The sequence below is a fragment of the Carcharodon carcharias genome, chromosome 21, assembly GCF_017639515.1.
Source record: "Carcharodon carcharias isolate sCarCar2 chromosome 21, sCarCar2.pri, whole genome shotgun sequence".
Lineage (NCBI taxonomy): Eukaryota > Metazoa > Chordata > Chondrichthyes > Lamniformes > Lamnidae > Carcharodon > Carcharodon carcharias.
Window position 1 is genome coordinate 23,793,522 of NC_054487.1, and position 22,174 is coordinate 23,815,695.

The window sequence follows — 22,174 nt, forward strand, 5'->3', positions numbered from 1 at the left end:
TAGAATCCAAAAATATAATAAAGAACAGTCAGCTGTTCTGAGAACAGTCAGCATTCGCTGCTCCCAATGCGGTCTCCTCTACATTGGAGAGACCAAACGCAGACTGGGTGCCCTTCTTGTCGCTTACTATTTCAACACACCACCCTGCTCTTATGCCCACATATCCGTTCTTGGGCTGCTGCAATGTTCCAGTGAAGCTCAATGGAAACTGGAGGAACAGCACCTCATCTTCCAACTAGGCACTTTACAGTCTTCCGGACTTAATATTGAGTTCAGCAACTTTAGATCATGAACTCTCTCCTCCATCCCTACCCCCTTTCCGATCCCCCTTTTTCCCTTTTTCTGACCTTATGATGGAAGGAAGGTCATTGATGAAACAGCTGAAGATGGTTGGGCCAAGAACACTACCCTGAGGAACTCCTGCAGTGATGTCCTGGAACTGAGATGATTGATCTCCAACAACCACAACCATCTTCCTTTGTACAAGCAAAACACTGTAGATGCTGGAAATCTGAAACAAAAACAAAAATACCTGGAAAAACTCAGCAGGTCTTACAGCATCTGCGGAGAGGAATACAGTTAATGTTTCGAGTCCATATGACTCTTCATCAGAACTAAGTTCAGATTGCAAATGCCATTAACGCTGCTGGAAATGGCTTCTTCCTCAGGGAGTTTTACGAGGTAGCAGACCTCTGATCCAAAAGCAAGTCTCTTATCAAGAATTGAATCCTAGTTAAGACCAGGAGCCTGTCCATATGAGACACATTAGCACAATCCAGCAATTTAAATGTGAGCACTGAATAAGGAATCTCCAAATTGAATTTCTGCTATCTTTTATACAGTCTGTTACCGATTGTGATATATTCCTCCATAGAATTACTGTCCGTCTTTCAAAATCTACCTTGTAGATATCCAACAGAGCATCTTTCTGATAAATTTCACCCATGAAACTGAATAGAAGATCCAAACCTTCCTTAGTATCCAAGTGATGGGCTTCAGGCTCCCAAAATACTTTCTAACTAATTTTCCTTTTATTAGGAAGTGACAATGCCAAGGCCTCTTTGTTTCCTCTTAGGTGGGGACATAACCCATGTCCACATACCCACTTCACCCTTCAACTGGTCATAAGGCTCAGACTCTGAGAACATCTGTGGGTAAGCATACCCTGACAATTTACACTCACTTTCACCCATTCTTCACAAAAGCTACTCACTTTGCTACCTTGTCTCTCAAAAAATTTCTCAGTTACCAACCTTCACTTTTAGACAACCACATTCTGTCAACATCTTAAACTTCTTATAGCCAGTTATTGAAGGAGGAGATCAGAAATCAATCTTCAAGTCAGAAGTTTAGCAAGGATTGAATTGGGATGGAACAAGATGGGAGGGTCAACCTGCGAGGCGTGGAATGCAGGATGGCAGTGGAGATGGGGATGGGTTGGCATGGGAGGGATAGAAGGGGTGATGGAGATGGCCTAGGAAGATGGAGTGGTATGGGGGATGGGACCAGTATGATATGAGAGCAATGAAAGGAAAGGATGGTATGGCATGGGATAGGGATTTCAAGAAATACTACTGCATTATAGATGCTGTAAATACTCGTGTAAAGAGTTGAATTTTTGAGACCAGTTTTTTAGAACTAAAAGTTAAGGGGTGGATCTTTATACGAGTAATGTTTTTGTGGGGTTTACTTTCACCTAAGACCCATCCCGGTCACCTGCCTTCCCTAACATGGCTCTCAAAAGAATCCATAAAGTAATGAGGGAAGTGGCACCCACAATAGCCATTTATTGTCTCTCTCTAGCCGGGATTTCCCGGCTCCACCAGTGGTGGGCATCGTCATGGGTGGGATGGGAAAATTTGAGGATCAGGTGACTTTTGGCGGTTCTCCAAATTTTCTCATCGTGCCCATGATGATTATCACTGCTGCCGGAGCGGGAAAATCCCGGCTTCTCTTTATTTTATTTATTTTTTATTCATTCACAGAATATAGGCTTCGCTGGTTGACCAGCATTTATTTCCCATCCATAGTTCCCCTTGAGAAAGTGGTGGTGAGCTGTCTTCTTGAACAACTGCAGTCCCTGAGGTGTAGGTACACCCACGATGCTGTTAGAAAGGGAGTTCCAGGATTTTGACCCAACGACACTGAAGGAATAGCGATATATTTCCAAGTCAGGGTGATGAGTGACTTGGAGGGGAACTTCCAGGTGGTGGTGTTCCCATCTATTCACCTAGTTCTGTTGAAGGGTCATGAGGACTCAAAACGTTAACTCTTTTCTTCTCCACCGATGCTGCCAGACCTGCTGAGTTTTTCCAGGTAATTCTGTTTTTGATCTGCTGCCCTTGTCCTTCTAGATGCAGCAGTCATGGATTTGGAAGGTACTGCCTAAGGAGCCTTGGTGAATTCCTGCAGTGCATCTTGTAAATGGTACACACTGCTGCCACTGTGCCTCAGTGGTGGAGGGAGTGAACATTTGTGGATGTGGTGCCAATCAAGTGGGCTGCTTTGTCCTGGACAGTATCCAACTTCTTGAGTCTTGTGGGAGCTGCACTCATCCATGCAAGTGGAGAGTATTCCATCACACTCCTGACTTGTGCCTTGTAGATGGTGGACAGGCTTTGTGGGGGGGTCAGGAGGTGAGTTACTCGCTGCAGGATTCCCAGCCTCTGACCTGCTCTTGTAGCCACAATATTTATATGGCTGGTCCAGTTAGATTTCTGGTCAATGGTAACCCCCAGGATGTTGATAGTGGGGGATTCAGCGATGGTAATGCCAGTGAATATCAAGGGGCAACGGTTGGATTTTCTTTTGTTGGAGATGGTCATTGCCTGACACTTGTGTGGTGAGAATGTTACTTGCCACTTGTCAGCCCAAGCCTAGATATTGTCCTGCTGCATTTGGAATGGACTGCTTAGATATCTGAGGAGTCGTGAATGGTGCTGAACATTGTGCAATCATCAGTGAACATCCCCAATTCTGACCTTATGATGGAAGGAAGGTCATTGATGAAGCAGCTGAAGATGGTTGGGCTGAGGACACTACCCTGAGGAACTCCTGCAGTAATGTCCTGGAACTGAGATGATTGACCTCCAACAACCACAACCATCTTCCTTTGTAAAAGCAAAATACTGCGATTGCTGGAAATCTGAAACAAAATCAAAAATACCTGGAAAAACTCAGCAGGTCTTACAGCATCTGCGGAGAGGAATACAGTTAACATTTCGAGGTCCGTATGACTCTTCATCAGAACTAAGAAATATAGAAATGAGGTGGAATATAAGCTGGTTGAAGGGGGGGTGGGACAGGTGGAGCTGGATAGAGGGCCAGTGATAGGTGGAGGCAAAGAAGAGATTGCCAAAGATATCATGGACTAAAGGACAAAGGGGTGTTGACAGTGGTGATATTAGCTAAGAAATGTGTTAATGATGACATTAAGGGTAGAAAGCAGGACGAGCAAGTGACAGATAGACCTGGTGGGGTTGGGGTGAGGGGAAGGGATCGAAATAGGCTAAAAGGTAGAGATAAAACAATGGATGGAAATACATTTAAAAATAATGGAAATAGGTGGGAAAAGAAAAATACATATAAAAAAAAATATAAAAAATTATAAATTATTGGAAAAGGGGGGGATCGGAAAGGGGGTAGGGATAGAGGACAGAGTTCATGATCTAAAGTTGCTGAACACAATATTAAATCCGGAAGACTGTAAAGTGCCTAGTTGGAAGATGAGGTGCTGTTCCTCTAGTTTCCGTTGAGCTTCACTGGAACATTGCAGCAGGCCAAGGATAGACATGTGGGCATAAGAGCAGGGTGGTGTGTTGAAATGGCAAGTGACAGGGAGGTCTGGGTCATGTTTGCAGACAGACCGAAGGTGTACTGCAAAACGGTCACCCAGTCTGCGGTTGGTCTCTCCAATGTAGAGGAAACGCATTGGGAGCAGCGAATGCAGTAGACTAAATTGAGGGAAGTGCAAATGAAATGCTGCATCACTTGAAAGGAGTGTTTGGGCCCTTGGACGATGAGGAGGGGGGGAAGAAAAGGGGCAGGTGTTGCACCTTCTGCGGTTGCATGGGAAGGTGTTGTGGGAGGGGGTTGAGGTGTAGGGGTGATGGAGGAGTGGACTGGGGTGTTCCGGAGGGAACGATCCCTGCGGAATGCCGCCAGAGAGGTGAAGGGAAGATGTGTTTGGTGGTGGCATCATGCTGGAGTTGGCGGAAATGGCGGAGGATGATCCTTTGAATGCGGAGGCTGGTGGGGTGATAAGTGAGGACAAAGGGGACCCTATCATGGTTCTGGGAGGGAGAGGAAGGTGTGAGGGCGGAGAGGTGGGAGATGGGCTGGATATGGTTGAGGCTTGATCATTCTCCGCCATTTCCGCCAACTCCAGCATGATGCTCCCTATGCGGTTTCCTCTACATTGGAGAGACCAAACGCAGACTGGGTAACCGCTTTGCAGAACACCTCCGGTCTGTCTGCAAGCATGACCCTGACCTCCCTGACACTTGCCATTTCAACACTCCACCCTGCTCTCATGCCCACATGTCCATCCTTGGCCTGCTGCAATGTTCCAGTGAAGCTCAACGGAAACTGGAGGAACAGCACCTCATCTTCCGACTAGGCACTTTACAGCCTTCCAGACTTAATATTGAGTTCAGCAACTTTAGATCATGAACTCTCTCCTCCAGCCCCACCCCCTTTCCAATCCCCCCCTTTTCCAATAATTTATAATATTTTATATATTTTTTTAACATATATTTTTCTTTTCCCACCTATTTCCATTATTTTTAAATGTATTTCCAACCATTGTTAATCTCGACTGGATGTGGCAGGACTGCAGAGCTTAGATCTGATCTGTTGGTTGTGGGATCGCTTAGCTCTGTCTATCACTTGCTGCTTGTGCTGTTCGGAATGCAAGTAATCCTGTGTTATATCTTCCCCAGGTTGACACTTCATTTTTAGGTATACCTGGTGTTGCTCCTGGCATGCAACCCTGCACTCTTCCCCTGGTTTGATGGTAATGGTAGAGTGGGGGATATGCCGGACCATGAGGTAACAGATTGTACAGAGTACAATCCTGCTGTTGCTGATGGCCCACAGTGTCTCATGGAAGCCAAGTCTAGAGTTGCTAGATCTGTTTGAAATCTATCCCATTTAGCATGGTGATAGTGCCACAGAACACAATGGAGGATGGGACTTCATCTCCACAATGAAAATGTGGTGGTCACCCCTACCAATAATGTCATGGACAGATACATCAGCGGCAGGCAGGTTGGTAAGGATGAGGTCAAGTATGTTTTTCCCTCTTGTTGGTTCCTTCACCACCTGCCGCAGACCCAGTCTTGCAGCTGTATCATTTAGGATTTGGCCAGCTCAGTCAGTGGTGGTGCTACCGAGCCATTCTTGGTGATGGACATTGAAGTCCCCCACCCAGAGTACATTCTGCTCCCTTGCCACCCTCAGTGCTTCCTCTAAGAGGTGTTCAACATGGAGGAGCACTGATTCATCAGCTGAGGGAGAGTGGTACGTGGTAATCAGCGGGAGGTTTCCTTGCCCATGTTTGACCTGATGCCATGAGATTTCTTCGGGTCTGGAGTCGATGTTGAGGACTCCCTGGGCAACTCCCTCCTGACTGTCTACCACTGTGCCGCCACCTCCACTGGGTCTGTCCAGCAAGGGCTGAGCCTCCTCTCCCCAAGAAGGTTGAGGGCTATGACCTGGGTGTTCATCTATTCAAAGTTCACGCTGGATGTTGGTCCATGCATCCTGTTACCATGTTGGCTGTTTATTATTCTTTTGCAATTTGTCAGTTTCTCCCCCACAAAAATCAAAATTGATCTACATTTTTCCTGCTTTTACTGACAAGTAGAAAATGGAAGAAATATGGAAAGTGTGACTTTTTGAATGAATAATGAATTGAGAGTTTTGATCTGATTGTCGAGATTAATCTTTAGTTCTGAAATTTTTGGGCCTGGATTCCTGAAAAAGATGGGTCTGCTTTTACATGAGGTATATGTAAAACTCACACCCTCCTGTGCCTGGCTGAACTTGTTCTCTCACTGAACAATTCTTCCAGCCTTTAACTTGTCTCACTTCCTTCAAATGAAAGATGTGGCTACGGGTATCTGCATGGGCCCCAGTTAGACTTGACTTTTTGGGGGTATGTGGAACATTCCTTGTTCCAGTCCTACTCAGGCCACCTCCTACAACTCATTTTTTGGTACATCAATGACTGTACCGGTGCTGCTTCATGCTCTGATCTGGAACTGGAAAAATTTATTGATTTTGGTTCTACTTTCCATCCTCTCATTCTCTCACCTTCACATTGTTCATTTCCGACACTTGCCTTCACTTCCTTGACTTCCCTGTCTCCATTTCTGGGGATAAACTGTCTAATAATATTCATTACAAGACCACTGACTCCAACAGCTACCTCGACTACACCTCCTCACACCCTGCTTCCTAAGGACTGTACTTCATTTTCCCAGTTTCTCAGTCTCTGCCACATCTGTTCCGATGATGCTACCTTCCACAACAGTGCTTCCAATGTCTTCCCTTTTTCTCAAAAAAACCCCACTGTGGTTAATGGGGCCCCCAATCATGTCCGACCCACTTCCCGCACTTCTGCCCTCACCCATTTCCCTCCCAGAATCATGATAGGATTCCCCTTGTCATCATTTTCCACCCCACCAGCATTCGTATTCAAAGGATCATCCTCCGTTATTCCTGCCATCTCCAAACACAACTTCCCCTCTCCTCCCCTGCCAGCATTCCAAAGGGGTTGTTCCCTCCGGGACACCCTGGTCCATTCCTCTATCACCCTCAACACCTCAGCCCCTTCCCATGGCACCTTCCCATGCAATCACAAGAGATGTACCACCTGCCCCTTTACCTCCTTTCTCCTCACTGTCCAAGGCCCCAAACATCCCTTCCAGGTGAAGCAGCAATTTATGTGTATTTCTTTCAATCTGGTCTGCTGCATTCGCTGCTCACAATGTGGGATCTTCTATATTGGGGAGACTAAACTCAGACTGGTTGACCTCTTTGTGGAACACCTTCGCTCAGTCTGCAAGCATGACCCTGACCTTCCTGTCGCTTGCCATTCACAATCTTGTTCACATTTCTGTCCTTGACCTGCTGCAATGTTCTAGTGAAGTCCAATGCAAGCTCCGAAGAACAGCACCTCATCTCCCAATTAGGCACTTTACAGGCTTCTGAACTCAACATTGAGGTCAACAACTTCAGATCACGAATTCTCTCTGCAATTGTGATTTTTTTTTGCCACACGCCAAGTTGTATCTTGTTTCTGCTTGCAGACTGAGCTGACCTTTATTCTGCTATTAATACCTACTCCAGACCTATGCTTTGTTTCTTTATTACAACCATTACTATGCCCTTTGTCTTTTGTTTCACAACATATTTGCTATTTAATCTCCTCCTCCCTCTAACCTATCCCTGACCCACTCTTCTGCTCACCCTGCACCATGCCCTGACTTCTCCAACAGCATAAAACACATCACATTCCTATCTCCCTACAGTTCTGAAGAAGAGTCATATTGGACTGGAATTGTTAACTCTGTATCTCTCTCCACAGATGCTGCCTGACCTGCTGAGTTTTTCAACACTGCTTTTGTATGCAAAACTATACTCTTTAGGCCAAAAAGTTGACTTTTACATGAGATCACCTTTTACAGGAGTATATCCAATACTTAATTTCACTGCAAATGTACGCAAGTTTTGAACTGCACAGAATTGCTTAGAATTTGAAGCACAGGCCATTGGACCATTTGATCAATGTATATGCTCAACACATGCCTTTTCCCACTATACTTCATCTCAGCATATCATAACAGCATATCCTTATACTCCTTGCTTTCCCTTATATTTATCTAGTTTCCCCTTAAATGCATCTATGCTGTGCATCTCAACTACTTTCAGTGGCAGAAATTAATGCAGTGCTTTGTTTGCAATTGTTATGGCCTTGTTAAGGTGCATTGTTACTTGTAATGATTTGTGAATGTTTACTCATTGATCTATGAGTACACATTCACGAATATTGTCATGAAGATGTGTTATATAAAATATTAATTTATAATGTCACCAGCTGGATATATATATTTAACTTTTTGAAAAGAATGCTTTTGCTAAGCAAAGGATGCAGGCCTACAGCAGCTACTATTTCGTATTTGCAAAAGATACAAGCAGCTTTACTGAGGCACAGAAACGATGGAGCTCTCAGTGACAGTGGCTGAGATAAACCCAGACTGAAATCAGAGAGGTCTTGTGACCCAACTCTTGGGTATAAAAAGATACTGAATTTGAACCAGCAGAGAGACTGCCACAGGGGCAACAGCCTTACCCCCTCTCTTTCTCTGAAACCTCCCTCATCAAAGCTGAGCTGTTTGTGATTTGAAAACCTACCAGAAGACCTCATTGTTTCAAACCAAGAGTTCTTAAAAGAGGATACTGAATCAGTATCACTGTCTCTAAGAGAAAAGAGAATCAACCAGCCATGACTGCAGAATGACTGCTCCACTGAGAAATCCAAGTATCAGCAGCTACTGAAAATGGCTCTTCAGCCTGGTACGGACAGCAGGGGGATTAATTTAAACAGCCTTGATTTCTCCATTCACTACCTGTCCGTAACAGAAAGGTGTTTTTGATTTTTTATTTCCCCAGTTATAAGTGGTGGCATATTTTCCCCAACCCTTCAGTTTTGGAATTATGCAATCCTCTATTAATAATGCCACAGCAAACTTGAGGTAAGGTAAAACAAGATGGGTAGTTTATTTTACACACGCAAGAACAAAACATGGGAAGGGCTTTCACAACATCCACCTCTTTTGCATTCATACAATGAAATAGGGATAAGGGAAAGAAAGGGGTTCAGGGCAAAGACCACAATAAAAATAAGAATTAAGGTTTCACGTGAGTTCAGAGTCCAGAATCAATGTCCAAGGAAGGCTCTTAATAGGTGACTTTGTCTGGCAGAATTCCTCTTCTTGGTCCTAGAAACTCAGTTGCAGGTCGAGTCTGTTGAAGATACAGCAAAGTATTCTTGTATCTGGGGAATTATTTCACTCTTGTAGGTGAAATATAGGGTTCTTTCTGGAGCAAAAACAGAAAATGCTGGAAAAACACAGCAGGTCTAGTGGAGAGAAACAGAGTTAACGTTTCGAGTCTGTATGACCCTTCTTCAGAGCTGAAAAGAAGTGGAAATGTGATGAAATTTATACTGTTTAGGGAGGGTGGGGTAGGTGGAGCTGGATAGAAGGCCAGCAATAGTTGGGACAAAGGAGGGATTGACAAAGATGTCATGAACTAAAGGACAAAGGGAGTGTTAATGGTAGTAGTTATTGCTAAAAAAAAGTGCTGATAGTGGCATAAATGTAAGAAAGCAGAATGTGATAATAGCAGAACAAGGGTAGCATTGTGTGAAAGAACAACATGGAACAAGTAATAGATGGCTCTGTAGGGGACGGGGTGGGGAGAGGGGCGGTGGTGTGGAATAAAAGGATAGAAGGGGGGATAAAACCATGGATAAATAAAAATAAGTGGATAAAAAATAAAAATGAATGTAGAAAAAAGGGGATTAAAAAAAGGGGGTGAGATAGAGGAGAGAGTTCATGATCTGAAGTTATTGAACTCAATGTTAAGTCCGGAAGACTGTAAAGTGCCTAGTCGGAAGATGAGGTGCTGTCCCTCCAGTTTGCCTTGGGCTTCACTGGAACATTGCAGCAGGCTAAGGATGGACATGTGGGCATGAAAGCAGGGTGGTGTGTTGAAATGGCAAGCGACAGGAAGGTCTGGGTCATGTTTGCGGACAGACTGAAGGTATTCCGCAAAGCGGTTACCCAGTCTGTGATTGGTCTCCCCGATGTAGAGGAGACCACATTGGGAGCAGCAGATGCAGTAGACCAAATTGAAGGAGACGCAAGTGAAGTGCTGCTTCACCTGAAAGGAGTGTTTAGGCCCTTGGACGGTGAGGAAGGAGGATGTAAAGGGACAGGTGTTGCATCTTCTGCGGTTGTATGGGAAGGTGACATGGGAAGGGAATGAGGTGTTGGGGGTGATGGAGGAATGGACCAGGGTGTACCGGAGGGAACGGTCCATAGGGAATGCTGACAGGGGGGGTTGAAGGGAAGATATGTTTGGTGGTGGCATCATGCTGGAGTTGGTGGAAATGGCGGAGGATGATCCTTTGAATGTGGAGGCTGGTGGGGTGAAAAGTGAGGACAAGGGGGACCCTATCATGGTTCAGGGAGGGAGGGGAAAGTGTGAGGGCAGAGGCGTGGGAGATGAATCAGACACAGTTGAGGCCCTGTCAACTACAGTGGGGGAGAAACCTTGGTTAAGGAAGAACGAAGACACGTCAAAAGTGCTGTTTTTGAAAGTGGCATCATCGGAACAGATGCAACGGAGGTGAAGGAATTGAGAGAATGGGATGGAGTCCTTACAGGAAGCAGGGTGTGAGGATCTGTAGTCAAGGTAGCTGTGGGAGTTGGTGGGCTTGTAATGAATATTGGTGGACATTCTATCCCCAGAAATGGAGACAGAGACACCAAGGAAGGGAAGGGAAGTGTCAGAGATGGACCATGGAAAGTGATAGATGGGTGGAAATTGGAAGCAAAATTGATAAATTTTTCCAGGTCCAGATGAAAGCATGGAATGGCATCGATGTACCGAATCAAGAGTTGTGGGAGGGGCCTGAGTAAGACTGGAACAAGGAATGTTCTATATACCCCTTGAAGAAACAGGCATAACTGGGACCCATGCAGGTATCCATTTATTTGAAGGAACTGAGACAAGTTTAAGGAGAAATTGTTCAGTGAGTGAACAAGTTCAGCCAGACAGAGGAGAGTGGTGGTGGTGGTTGGGATTGTTCGGGCCTCTGTTCAAGGAAGAAGTGGAGAGCCCTCAGACCATCCTGGTGGGGGATGGAGGTGTAGAGGGATTAGACGTCCATGGTGAAGAGGAGGCAGTTAGGACCAGGGAACTGGAAATTGTTGATATGATGTAGGGCATCAGGGGAATCGCAGATGTAGGTGGGAATAGACTGGACAAGGAGAGAGAGAACAGAGTCAAGATAGGAAGAAATGAGTTCTGTGGGGCAGGAACAGGCTGACATGATCAGTCTATCGGGACAGTCCTGTTTGTGGATTTTGGGGAGGTAGAAGCGGGCTGTCCAAAGTTGGGAGACTATGAGGTTGGAAGCTGTGGAGGGAAGATCTCTGGAGGAGATGAGGTCAGTGACAGTCCTGGAAACAATGGCTTGATGTTCAGTAGTGGGGGTCATAGTCCAGGGGGAGGTAGGAGGAAGTGTCTGACAGTTGACACTCAGCCTCTGCGAGGTAGAGGTCAGTAGGCCAGACAACAACAGCACCACCCTTGTTGGCAGGTTTGATAACAAAGTCAGGGTTGGACCTAAGAGAACGGAGTGTGGCAAGTTCAGAAGGAGACAGGTTAGAGTGGGTGAGAGGAGCAGAGAAATTGAGATGGCCAATGTCACGCTGACAGATCTCAATGAAAAGATTGAGGGGTCCAGGTGGAGGGAGAATACTGGAGGGGGGGGGGGTGTGAAAGGATCCGTTGAATGAGAGGAGGACTCCTGCCCAAAGAAGTTAGCATGGAGATGAAGGCGGCGGAAGAAGAGTTCAGCATCGTGCCAAGCGGAATTAATTGAAATGAGGGTGTAAGGGTATGAAACTGAGTCCTTTGCTGAGTACTGAACATCATCAGCATCAGAGAGGGGAAGGTCAGAGGGTATGGTGAATACATGGCTGGGGCTGGGATTAGAAGACAGGATGGGGTTAGAGGAATGGGAAGGGGTGGAGGGTCCTGGATGGGCGTTGGTATCAATTAGTTTTTAAAGCTGTCGTTCCCTGGTGTCTGAAAGGAAGAGGAAAAGTTTCTTGTTAAGGGATCAGATGAGATGAGGAATAAAATGAAACTGGGGACAATGACAGCTTTGAGATAGGGTGAATCGGTGCTGCTGGAGTTAGAGGTTGAGTGTGTTCACATGGCAGCGCATGGCACTGAGTGTGAATCTCAGGATGCAGCGAGAACAGCAGTCCAAGGAGCGTTATATTTCCCGGAGATACCTGTAATCCTGGGTGGATTCGAAACATGAGGGATGGAACTTCAGTTGGAATCCACGTGGAGTAAGTCAGAGATGGAGACAGTCACTGAGGAAGGAAATATGGCCGTGAAAGCGAGTTTTAGTAAACACCTTGTCCAACACCAGGAGGGAAATGGAAAGCAATGAAGGTGAACAGGGCAAAAGAGACAAGCAGAAATCCTGTCAGAGAGATGAGCAATACTTCTATAAGGTAGGCATTCCTGGAAGAGAAGTGGCAGTGAATTAAACACTAAGATAAAAGTAAAATACTGTAGATGCTATAAATCTGAAACAAAAACAGAAAGTGCTGGAAAAACTCAGCAGGTCGAGCAGCATCTGGGGAGAAAGAAACAGAGTTAACCTTTAGAGTCCATATGACCCTTCTTCAGAGCTGAAGAGAAGTGAAAATGTGATGAAATTTATACTGTTAAACAGGGGTGGGGCGGGTGGATCTGGAGATCAGACTCTGAGAGAGATGGAGGTCAGAGGCAAGCTGCTAGTCTGGAGTCTGGTTTCTCTTCTGATGTTAAACAGCAATCGAAGATGGAATCTGAAAGCTATATAATTAAAGCAATTCAAACAGCTCAAGTCTCAGTCATGTGACAGGGTGGTTTCAGGTCAAGCTATTCAGCTAATGAGGCACCCTTATTAAAACCCATTGGGCAGAATTTTCTGTTTGTCGGTCGGGCAGGCCTTACCGACTCGGCGGAGGACAGGTGGCCAATTGCCGCTGGAGAAATGGGCCGCGCCACCATTTTTCGTGGGCGGCCAATTAAGGCCTGCCCAGCAGGTAAGCGACTCCCATGGAGAACGGGAAAATAATCTTGGGGGCGGGTGGCCTCAGACTGCCGGTTCCAATGGGGAGCTGGCAGCCTGTATAAAGAGTGGCCAGGCAGCCTGTTGAGGCAGTGCACCGTGGCCACTCATAGAGAAGGACATGCTGGATTGAGTGGAGAGGAGGAGGAGGAGCAGGGAGCAGGCTGCAGGAGAGGCCAGCGGGGGGGCTACTGTGACCCCCAATTTTCAGATGCACGCCTTGCTGTCTTCCTGCAAGAGGTGGCTATCCGTTGGCACATTCTGTATCCTGAGGATGGGAGGAGGAGGGCCCCCCATGTCACCAGCCAGGCTTGGGAGGAGGTGTGTGACGCTGTAAGCGCCCATGATGATGTACGGCGCACTGGCACCCAGTGCAGGAAAAGATTCAATGATTTGCTGTGCTCTGCACGGGTGGGTACCATGTCTGTCTTGGCCATTTGACCCAGAAGGCAGCCTTAGCCTTTGAGCCCCCCCACCATGTATTGCTGTCGTTACTGCATAGGGCTGGGTGGGCAAATGGTACTGACCATGCTTAGTGGTTGAGGTGAAGAAGGGTTCTCCCTGCAGCATATGTTGGCGTTTGTGGCATTTGAGAAGTCTGGGGACAACCTGCAGGGGAGGCCACTAGACACATACTCAGAACTCCAACACGTCATATTGATGGTGATGAGATGGTGCAAGGGGTGCCTCAAGGTGTTTTGGCCAAGTGGCATCTACTGGCATCGGTGCCGCACCTAGTTGTGCCTCCTTGTCATGGGTGCTAAGACCTGTGTGCTATTCAAAGTGATGGACGCTGAATGTGTCCAAGGTGGCCGTTGGAGGAGGGGTTTGGGACCAGCCGTACTATCTTCTGGGGACTGATCACCAGTAGTGTGGACAGGAGCCTCAGATGGGCCACTGTGGCTGTGACAACTGGGGTGCAGCGTGCATGTGCAGAGTACATGAGTGACCTATCCCAATAAATCCTCTTCGCTGTTTTGCAGGCAAAAAGTAACCACAATGCTCAGGAGTGCCAGAGGACTGGGCCTCACACCCTTTGAAGAGCAGGCCATGGAGCTGGGCAGGAGGCAGGGGGCCAGGGCGGCTGGGGGCGGCGAGGCTGGGGTCCAGCGGCCAGTCCCATCCAGTCTGTGTGACCACCTTCCAAACCACTGATGATTTCTGCAATTGTTAATGATGAAACACTGTTCATTCACTGACTGAGGCACTCTGACGTGTGGGTCATACAGGAGGGACCCTCGTCCCCTTGAATCTTTTCCACCCCACCAATGTCCTTCTCCTTAGGGCCTTGAAGGGTGAGCGACTTATGAGGGTGGAGGGGAAAGGGGTGAAAGATTGAAGTGAATGCACGCTATCTATGCACTGTCCTTGTTGTTAATTTTAGCATCACCACCAGAGCAACCCGCACGTCCTCAATGCAGCTTCCTCTCCACACCTGAGGGGCAACATGTGCAACTTGCGGCACATCATTTCAGCCAGCCAGGCACCAGCACGGGCAAACACACCTCGGTGGGTACTTTACCGTCGGCTAGTGTCCCAGGTCACAGTGGAGAGGGCACATCACGATCGCTGGAGGAGATGGTAGGGGCAGAGTGCTGATGGCGCCAGCAGCCGGAGGACTGCAGGGGATGAGGCACATGCTGAGTCCAGCACTGATGATGTGCCTCTGGAGTTGTCCCCATTGCAGCAGCTGCAAGAAAGGCGGCAGGAATCGCGTTTGCATCTGGCAGGGTTGCATGAGGGAACGGTTCAGTTGCTCTCTGTGACGGAGGAGTCCAGCCAGAGTGCACGTGAAGGTTTGGCCCTCAGGGCAGAGCTTCAGGGTTCCTTCAATGAGAGATTGGCAACTCTCATAGAGAGGGGCTTCAGTCAAATGGAACATTTTATGATTGGGATACGCTCTGACCTGCAAGCCCTCACAGTGGTACTGGCCACGGATGGTCATTCCCAATGTGGGAGATGTTGTGGACACCAAGCGTCGGCACTCAGTGCCCATGCATCTGCGGTGAGCAGGGAGGTTGAAAGGGACCTCACATCGGCGCAGCAGCTGCCTGCCATCGCTGCGAGCTTCTCTCAGGGCGCTCCGGATGAGGGCAGCAGCTCCTCCGTCCCTCTGCCAGTCAACGTTGCTTCCGTTGAGGCTGCGACAACTGGGAAAGTGCCAGTTCAGGAACTGGCCACTCCCTCCCAGGCAGGGCCAGCACAGGCTCCACGGGCCAGAGGACCCCACCAAGGTCATCGAGGCCAATAGGACAGCAGAGTCAGCAGGCTGTCTCACAAGCCACTCCGAGTGATGGGGTGGCACCTATATGTAGCACCCGGAAACGTAAGCATAAGGCAGCTTAGACACTCCCCGGGTATGTCACTGGTGATTTTGTGTTGGCCTTAGAATAGGGACCCATATTTTTCTTATCGTAAAAAAGTACTGTGTGCTTTTCTTTTGGACACAATAAAGTCCACCTTTGTTACCACGGCTGAGGGTCTTTTGTTTGTGGTGCATTTTTCTTTTTCACATATTTATCATGAGTGTTTCTGTACTAAGCCCTCATTTGCAGCTGAACAGGTGGAAGATATGGCACCTAAGTGCCACGAGTGGAAGTGCCAGGCAATGCTGTTCCTGTTGATCCATGTGTGTAAAGCTAGCTGAAGGTTCTTTGGATTAAATTGTCCCGGATATTCCTGCCTCCTTGGTGTAAATGCAGGTCGTCGTTCTGCCCCTCATCATCGCCCTGTGCTTCCTCATCCTCTGAGGCACTGCTGGATTCATCATGTCCAGACTCATCCAGGGCATCAAGGTCTTCATCGTCAACTGCATCCCCCCTTCCTAGCGCAAGATTGTGCAGAGCGCAGCATGCTACCATGATCAGAGAGAGACACGATCTGGGGGGGTACTGGAGTGCGGTACTGAGCGGTCCAGGCAACGGAAGTGCATCTTGAGAAGACCAATGGTTGTCTCCACCACGGCCCTTGTGGAGCTGTGGCTCCTATTGTACCGCTGCTCAGCTTCTGTTCTTGGATGGCGGAGAGACATCATGAGCCACCTTCTGAGGGGATTGCCCTTGTCACCCAGCAGCCAACCATCCAGCCGGGCTGGAGCACTGAAGAGCCCTGGCACCTGGGAGTGTCTGAGGATGTAGGCGTTGTGGGCGCTGCCTGGGTACCTTGCACAGACTTGTAGAATCAGCATCCTGTGGTCACACACTATCTGTACGTTCATGGAGTGGAAGCCCTTCCTGTTGATGAAGGCACCGGGCTTACCTGCTGGCGCCTTGATGGCCACATGTGTACAGTCTATAGCATCCTGGACACGGGGGAAGCCAGCAATGGCTGTGAAGCCTCTGGCTCACTGTGTCTGACTGGCCTGGTCGCAGTGGAAGTGGGTGAAGGTGGATACCCATCTGAACAGAGCGTCTGTAACCTGCTTGACACAAGTGTGGACAGCTGATTGGGAGACTCCGCAAAGATCACCTTCCGAGACCTGGAAGGAGCCAGAGGCATAGAAGTTGAGGGCAACTGTGAGCTTCAGAGCCGCTGGCATGGGGTGTCCACCCACACAGTTAGGGGAGATCTCAGGCCCAATCATCTGGCACATATAGTTGACTGTCTCCCTTGATAGTCAGAGCCTCCTTCGGCACTGCACCTCAGTCATATTGAGGTAGCTGCTTCACCACCTGTATACCATGGCAGCAGGATAGTGGCGTCTTCTGTGGCCCCTTCCACCTTGGACAACCTCTTGACCCTGCACCCCTTGTGCCTGTGCCTGGCCTCCCAAAGGTGGCTCCCCTGGAGGCTGATTGTCCAGTCCTGGTCTCCTCCTGATTCTATCCCTCCTTCCTCCTCAGGGGAGCTGCCTCCAGTGGAAAGGTCAGAACCCATACCCCCAGGCTAAATGGAGGCCTCCGGAAAGCTGCAGGCCCGATAAAGATTACCATCTGCAGACTGGTTTCAAAGTACACAAGAAGCTCTTGGAAATCAATGAGAGCTGCTAACAATCACACAGGCAACTTTAAAACACTTTCAGCAATTAAAACTTTGTGTAAAACATGAACAACCCCTCTGAGTCCACACATCCCGACATTGCATGAGTTTTCTTAAAAAATCTCCTACCCGCCTGCCCGTTGGGCCCGTGCTCCGACCCAAAGGAATTGGCAAGTTAAGGGCCTTAACGAGGCCTTCAATTAATGGCGGGCAAACGCCCCGCTGCTGAGCACGCCCGACTGAAATATCGTGATGCCGCACGCTGACGACAGCACACTCACGCGACATCTTAAGCGCTGATGTGTGGGCTCCGCCACCCGCACATCAACCAGAAAATTCTGGCCATTGTGTTTTGAGCAGGTAACTGAAGACCCATTAGCACAACATTGAAGATGAGGATCCCAATATCTCTGCCTTTTTCCAGCACTGGCTGGTACAGACGTCTTGTTACTTGCCCTTTGTGCTGGCTTGCCTGGAGCGTTTATACAATGCAAAAAGTGTTACATTCCAGAAGTGGGATGAGTTAGCCTTTGTCCATGTTTAAACTGCTCAGAAGCTTCCAGAACTATCATCATATGGTCAGCTGTGGCCATTTTATCAGTCCAGCCATTTGCCCATTCCAAAAAAGTAATGTTTACAAAGTAGCCAGGATGATATAGGTACGTACATTTTCCTCCTTGTCTTCTAAACATGACATGCATCCACCGCTGGAGAAAAAAAAATTCTATCTTTTTGTATCTATATGTGGTCTTAAGAAGGAGGAATAGGGAGTGAAGATGTATCCATGAATTCTCTCATTTACACTGGCACATCAGACACACAGTTATCAGGGGGATGGCAGTGCCCTGCTACATCTTTGTTTCGTGGTTTAAACCTGGGACAAGGCTTCCACAAGAACATAATCCAGTCCTGGGATTTGGGAAGGTTTAAGTGACTTGGAAGGATTTGAAATTCATCTGCCTGGAAAAGTCTATTCATGCTAGAATTCTGACTTCCCTCTTTTTGGAGGTTGGCCATTCCAACCTCCTGATTAAGTATCTTCAAAAGGGTCTGCGGGTTTTACCGGGTGGTTAGCACTCAGGGGGCAAGTGATGGTCAATCTGCTGTGGGCGATCTGCAGGGGAGGGCTGGACATCTCACTCCATGGGTGACAGGCCCTGGGATCATAGGGTTGAGCTGCTCTTGTCCTGCCTGTCCACTTTGGTAACCTGTGGGCTCAGCTGTCCAGACCCAGAGACTGGGGTTCGACACAAAAACAGAAAATGCTAGAAAAACTCAGCAGGTCTAACAGCTTCTGTGGAGAAAAAAACAGAGTTAACGTTTTGAGTCCATAAGACACTTCTTCAGAGCTAAAGAGAAAAATGTGATGAAATTCATATTGTTTAAGGAGGGGTGGAGCTTGTGAAGCTGGATAGAAGGTCTTCTCTCTGACAGGATTTCCATTTGTCTCTTTTGCCCTGTTCACCTTCATTGCTTTCTGTTTCCCTCCTGGTGTTTGACAAGGCGTTTATCAAAATTTGCTTTCACAGCCATATTTCCATCCTCAGTGACTGTCTCAGCACCTTTTTTATTAACACTCCCTTTGTCTTGTGTCCATGACTTTTGTCAATCTCACCTTTGCCCCACCTATCGCTGGCCTTCTATCCAGCTTCACCTGCTCCAACCTGCTTAAACAGCACTTGCTGTAGCTTTTTATCAAGTTGTAAGGAACTTATCTTTTTATTTCTTCCCCCTCCCCTTCCCTCCCACCTCCCTCCCTCTCCCCTTTCCTCCCTCCCTCTCCTCTTCCCTCCCTCGCTCACCCCTTCACCCCCTCCCCCACTCCCTCGCCTTCCCCCTCCCCCCTCTCCCCTCCCTCCCCTTCCCCCCTCCCTCCCTCTCCCATTCCACCCCTCCCCCCTCCCTTCCCTCTCCCATTCCCCCCTCTCTCTCCCCTTCCCCCCATCTCTCCCCTTCGCCTCCCTCCCTCTCCCCTTCCCCTCCCTCCCCTTTCCCCCTTCCCTCCCTCCCCCTCCCTTCCCCCGTCCCTCCCTCCCTCTCCCCCCCTCCCTCCCTCTCCTCTTCCCCCTCCCTCCCTCTCCCCTTCCCCCTCCCTCTCCCCTTCCCCCCACCATCTCCCCTTACCCCCTTCTTCCCTCTCCCCTTCCCCCCTCCTTCCCTCCCCCCTTCCACCCTCCCTCCCTCTCCCCTTCCCCCCTCCCTCTCCACTTCCCCCTCCCTCCCTCTCCCCTTCCCCCCTCCTTCCTTCCCCCTCCCTCGCTCACCCCTTCACCCCCTCCCCCACTCCCTCCCCTTCCCCCTCCCCCCTCTCCGCTCTCCCCTCCCTCCCCTTCCTCCCTCTCCCATTCCACCCCTCCCCCCTCCCTTCCCTCTCCCCTTCCCCCCCTCCCCCCTCCCTTCCCTCTCCCCTTCCCCCCTCTCTCTCCCCTTCCCCCCCTCTCTCCCCTTCGCCTCCCTCCCTCTCCCCTTCCCCTCCCTCCCCTTTCCCCCCTCCCTCCCTCTCCTCTTGCCCCTCCCTCCCTCTCCCCTTCCCCCTCCCTCTCCCCTTCCCCCCACCATCTCCCCTTACCCCCTTCTTCCCTCTCCCCTTCCCCCCTCCTTCCCTCCCCCCTTCCACCCTCCCTCCCTCTCCCCTTCCACCCTCCCTCTCCACTTCCCCCTCCCTCCCTCTCCCCTTCCACCCTCCCTCTCCACTTCCCCCTCCCTCCCTCTCCCCTTCCACCCTCCCTCTCCACTTCCCCCTCCCTCCCTCTCCCCTTCCCCCTCCTTCCTTCCCCCTCCCTCCCTCACCCCTTCCCCCCTTCCTTCCCCCTCCCTCTCCCCTTCCCCCCTCCCTCCCTTTCCCTCCCCTTCCCCCCTCCCTCCCTCTCCCACCCCTTCACCCCCTCCCCTTCCCCCCTCCCTCTCCCTTTCACCCCTCCCTTCCCCTCTACTTCCCCCTCCCTCCCTCTCCCCTTTCCTCCTCGCTTCCCCCTCCCTTCCACTCCCCTTCCCCCTCCCTCCCTCTCCCCTTTCCCCCCTCCTGCCCTCTCCCCTCCTCCCTCCCTCTCCCCTTCCCCCCTCTCCCCTTTCCCTCCTCCCTCTCCCCTTCCCCCCTCCTTCCTTCTCCTCTTTCCCTCCTCCCTCGCTCTCCACTTACCCCTCCCTCCCTCTCCCCTTCCCCCCTCCTCCCTCCCTCTCCCCTTCCCCTCCTTCCTTCCCCCCTCCCTCCCTCTCCTCTTTCCCTCCTCCCTCGCTCTCCACTTCCCCCTCCCTCCCTCTCCCCTTCCCCTCCCTCCCTCCCTCTCCCCTTCCCACCCTCCCTTTCCCTCCCCTTCCCCCTCCCTCCCTCTCCCACCCCTTCCCCCCTCCCCTTCCACCCTCCCTCCCTCTCCCTTTCCCCCCTCCCTCCCCCTCTACTTCCCCCCTCCCTCTCCCCTTCCCCCCCTCTCCCCTCCTTCCCCCTTCCCTCCCTCCCTCTCCCCTCCCTCCCTCTCCCCTTCCCCCTACCTCTCCCCTTCCCCCTCCCTCTCTTTCCCCTGCCCTCTCCCCCTTCCCTCCCCCTCCTTCCCCCCTCCCTCCCTCCCACTCCCCTCCTTCCCCCCTCCCTCCCTCTCCCCTCCTTCCCCCTCCCTCTCCCCTCCTTCCCCCTCCCTCCCTCTCCCCTTCCCCCCTCCCTCCCTCTCCCCTTCCCCCCTCCCTCCCTCTCCCCTCCCCCCCTCCCTCCCTCCCTTGTCACCCCTCCCTCCCTCTCCCCTCCCTCCCCGCCTCCACTCCTCCCCCCGCCCTCCCTCTCCCCTCCTTCCCCCTCCCTCCCTCTCCCCTTCCCCCTCCCTCTCCCCTTCCCCCTCCCTCCCTCTCCCTCTCCCCTTCCCCCTCCCTCCCTCCCTCTCCCTCTCCCCTTCCCCCTCCCCCCTCCCTCCCTCTCCCCTTCCCCCTCCCTCCCTCCCTCTCCCCTTCCCCCCTCCCTCCCTCTCCCCTCCCCCCCACCCCCTCCCCTCACTCTCCCCTTCCCCATCCCCTCCCTCTTCCCTTCCCCCATCCCCTCCCCCCTCCCTCTGCCCCCTCCCCTCCCCCTCCCTCTGCCCCATCCCCTCCCCCTTTTCCCCCTCCCCCTCTGCCCCCTCCCCCTCCCCTCCCCCTCCCCTCCCCCTCCCCTCCCATCCTCCCCCTCTGCCCCCTTCCGCTCCCCATCCACACCTCTGCCCCCCTCCCCTCCTCCCCCTCTGCCCCCCTCCCCCCCCCGCCCCCTCCCCTCCCCACCTCCTCCTCTGCCCCCCTCCCCACCTCCTCCTCTGCCCCCGCCCCTCCCCTCCCCACCTCCTCCTCTGCCCCCCTCCCCTCCCCTCCCCACCTCCTCCTCTGCCCCCTCCCCTCCCCTCCCCTCCCCACCTCCTCCTCTGCCCCCTCCCCTCCCCTCCCCACCTCCCCCTCTGCCCCCTCACCTCCCCCCTCCTCTCCCCCTCCCCTCTCTCTGCCCCCTCCCCCTCCTCTCCCATCCCCTCTGCACCACTCCCCTCCTCCCCTCCTCCCCCTCTGCCCCCTCCCCTTCCCGCCCCCCTCCCCTCCTCCCCTGCTGCCCCCGACCTCCCCTCCTCCCCCTCTGCCCCCTCCCTTCCCCTCCCCCTTCTGCCCCCCACCCTCCCCTCCTCTCCCTCTGCCCCCTCCTCACCTCCTCCCTCTCTGACCCCCACCACTCCTCCCACTCTGCCCCCCCTCCCCTGCTCCCCCTCTGCCCCCTCCCCCCATCCTCCCCCCTCTGCCCCCTCCCCTCCTACCCCTCTGCACCCCTCCCCTCCTACCCATCCCCTCTGCCCCCTCCCTTCCCCTCCTCCCTTCCCCCCTCCCCCTCTGCCCCCCTCCCCTCCCCCCCTGCCCCCCTCCCCTCCCCCCCTGCTCCCTCCCCTCCCCCTCTGCCCCCCTTCCCTTCCCCTCTGCCCCCTCCCCTCCTCCCTCTCTGCCCCCTCCCCTCCTCCGGCTCTACCCACCACCCCTCCTACCCTCCCCCTCTGCCCCCTCACCCCCTCTGCCCCCTCCTCCCCCCCTTCTTCCCCCCCTGCCCCTCCCCTCCTCTGCCCCCTCCTCCCCCCCTTCTTCCCCCCCTGCCCCTCCCCTCCTTCCCCCCTCCCCCTCCCCTCCTTCCCCCCTCCCCCTCCCCTCCTTCCCCCTCCCCCTCCCCTCCTTCCCCCCCTCCCCCTCCCCTCCTTCCCCCCCCTGCCCCTCCCCTCCTTCCCCCCCTGCCCCTCCCCTCCTTCCCCCCTCCCCCTCCCCTCCTTCCCCCCTCCC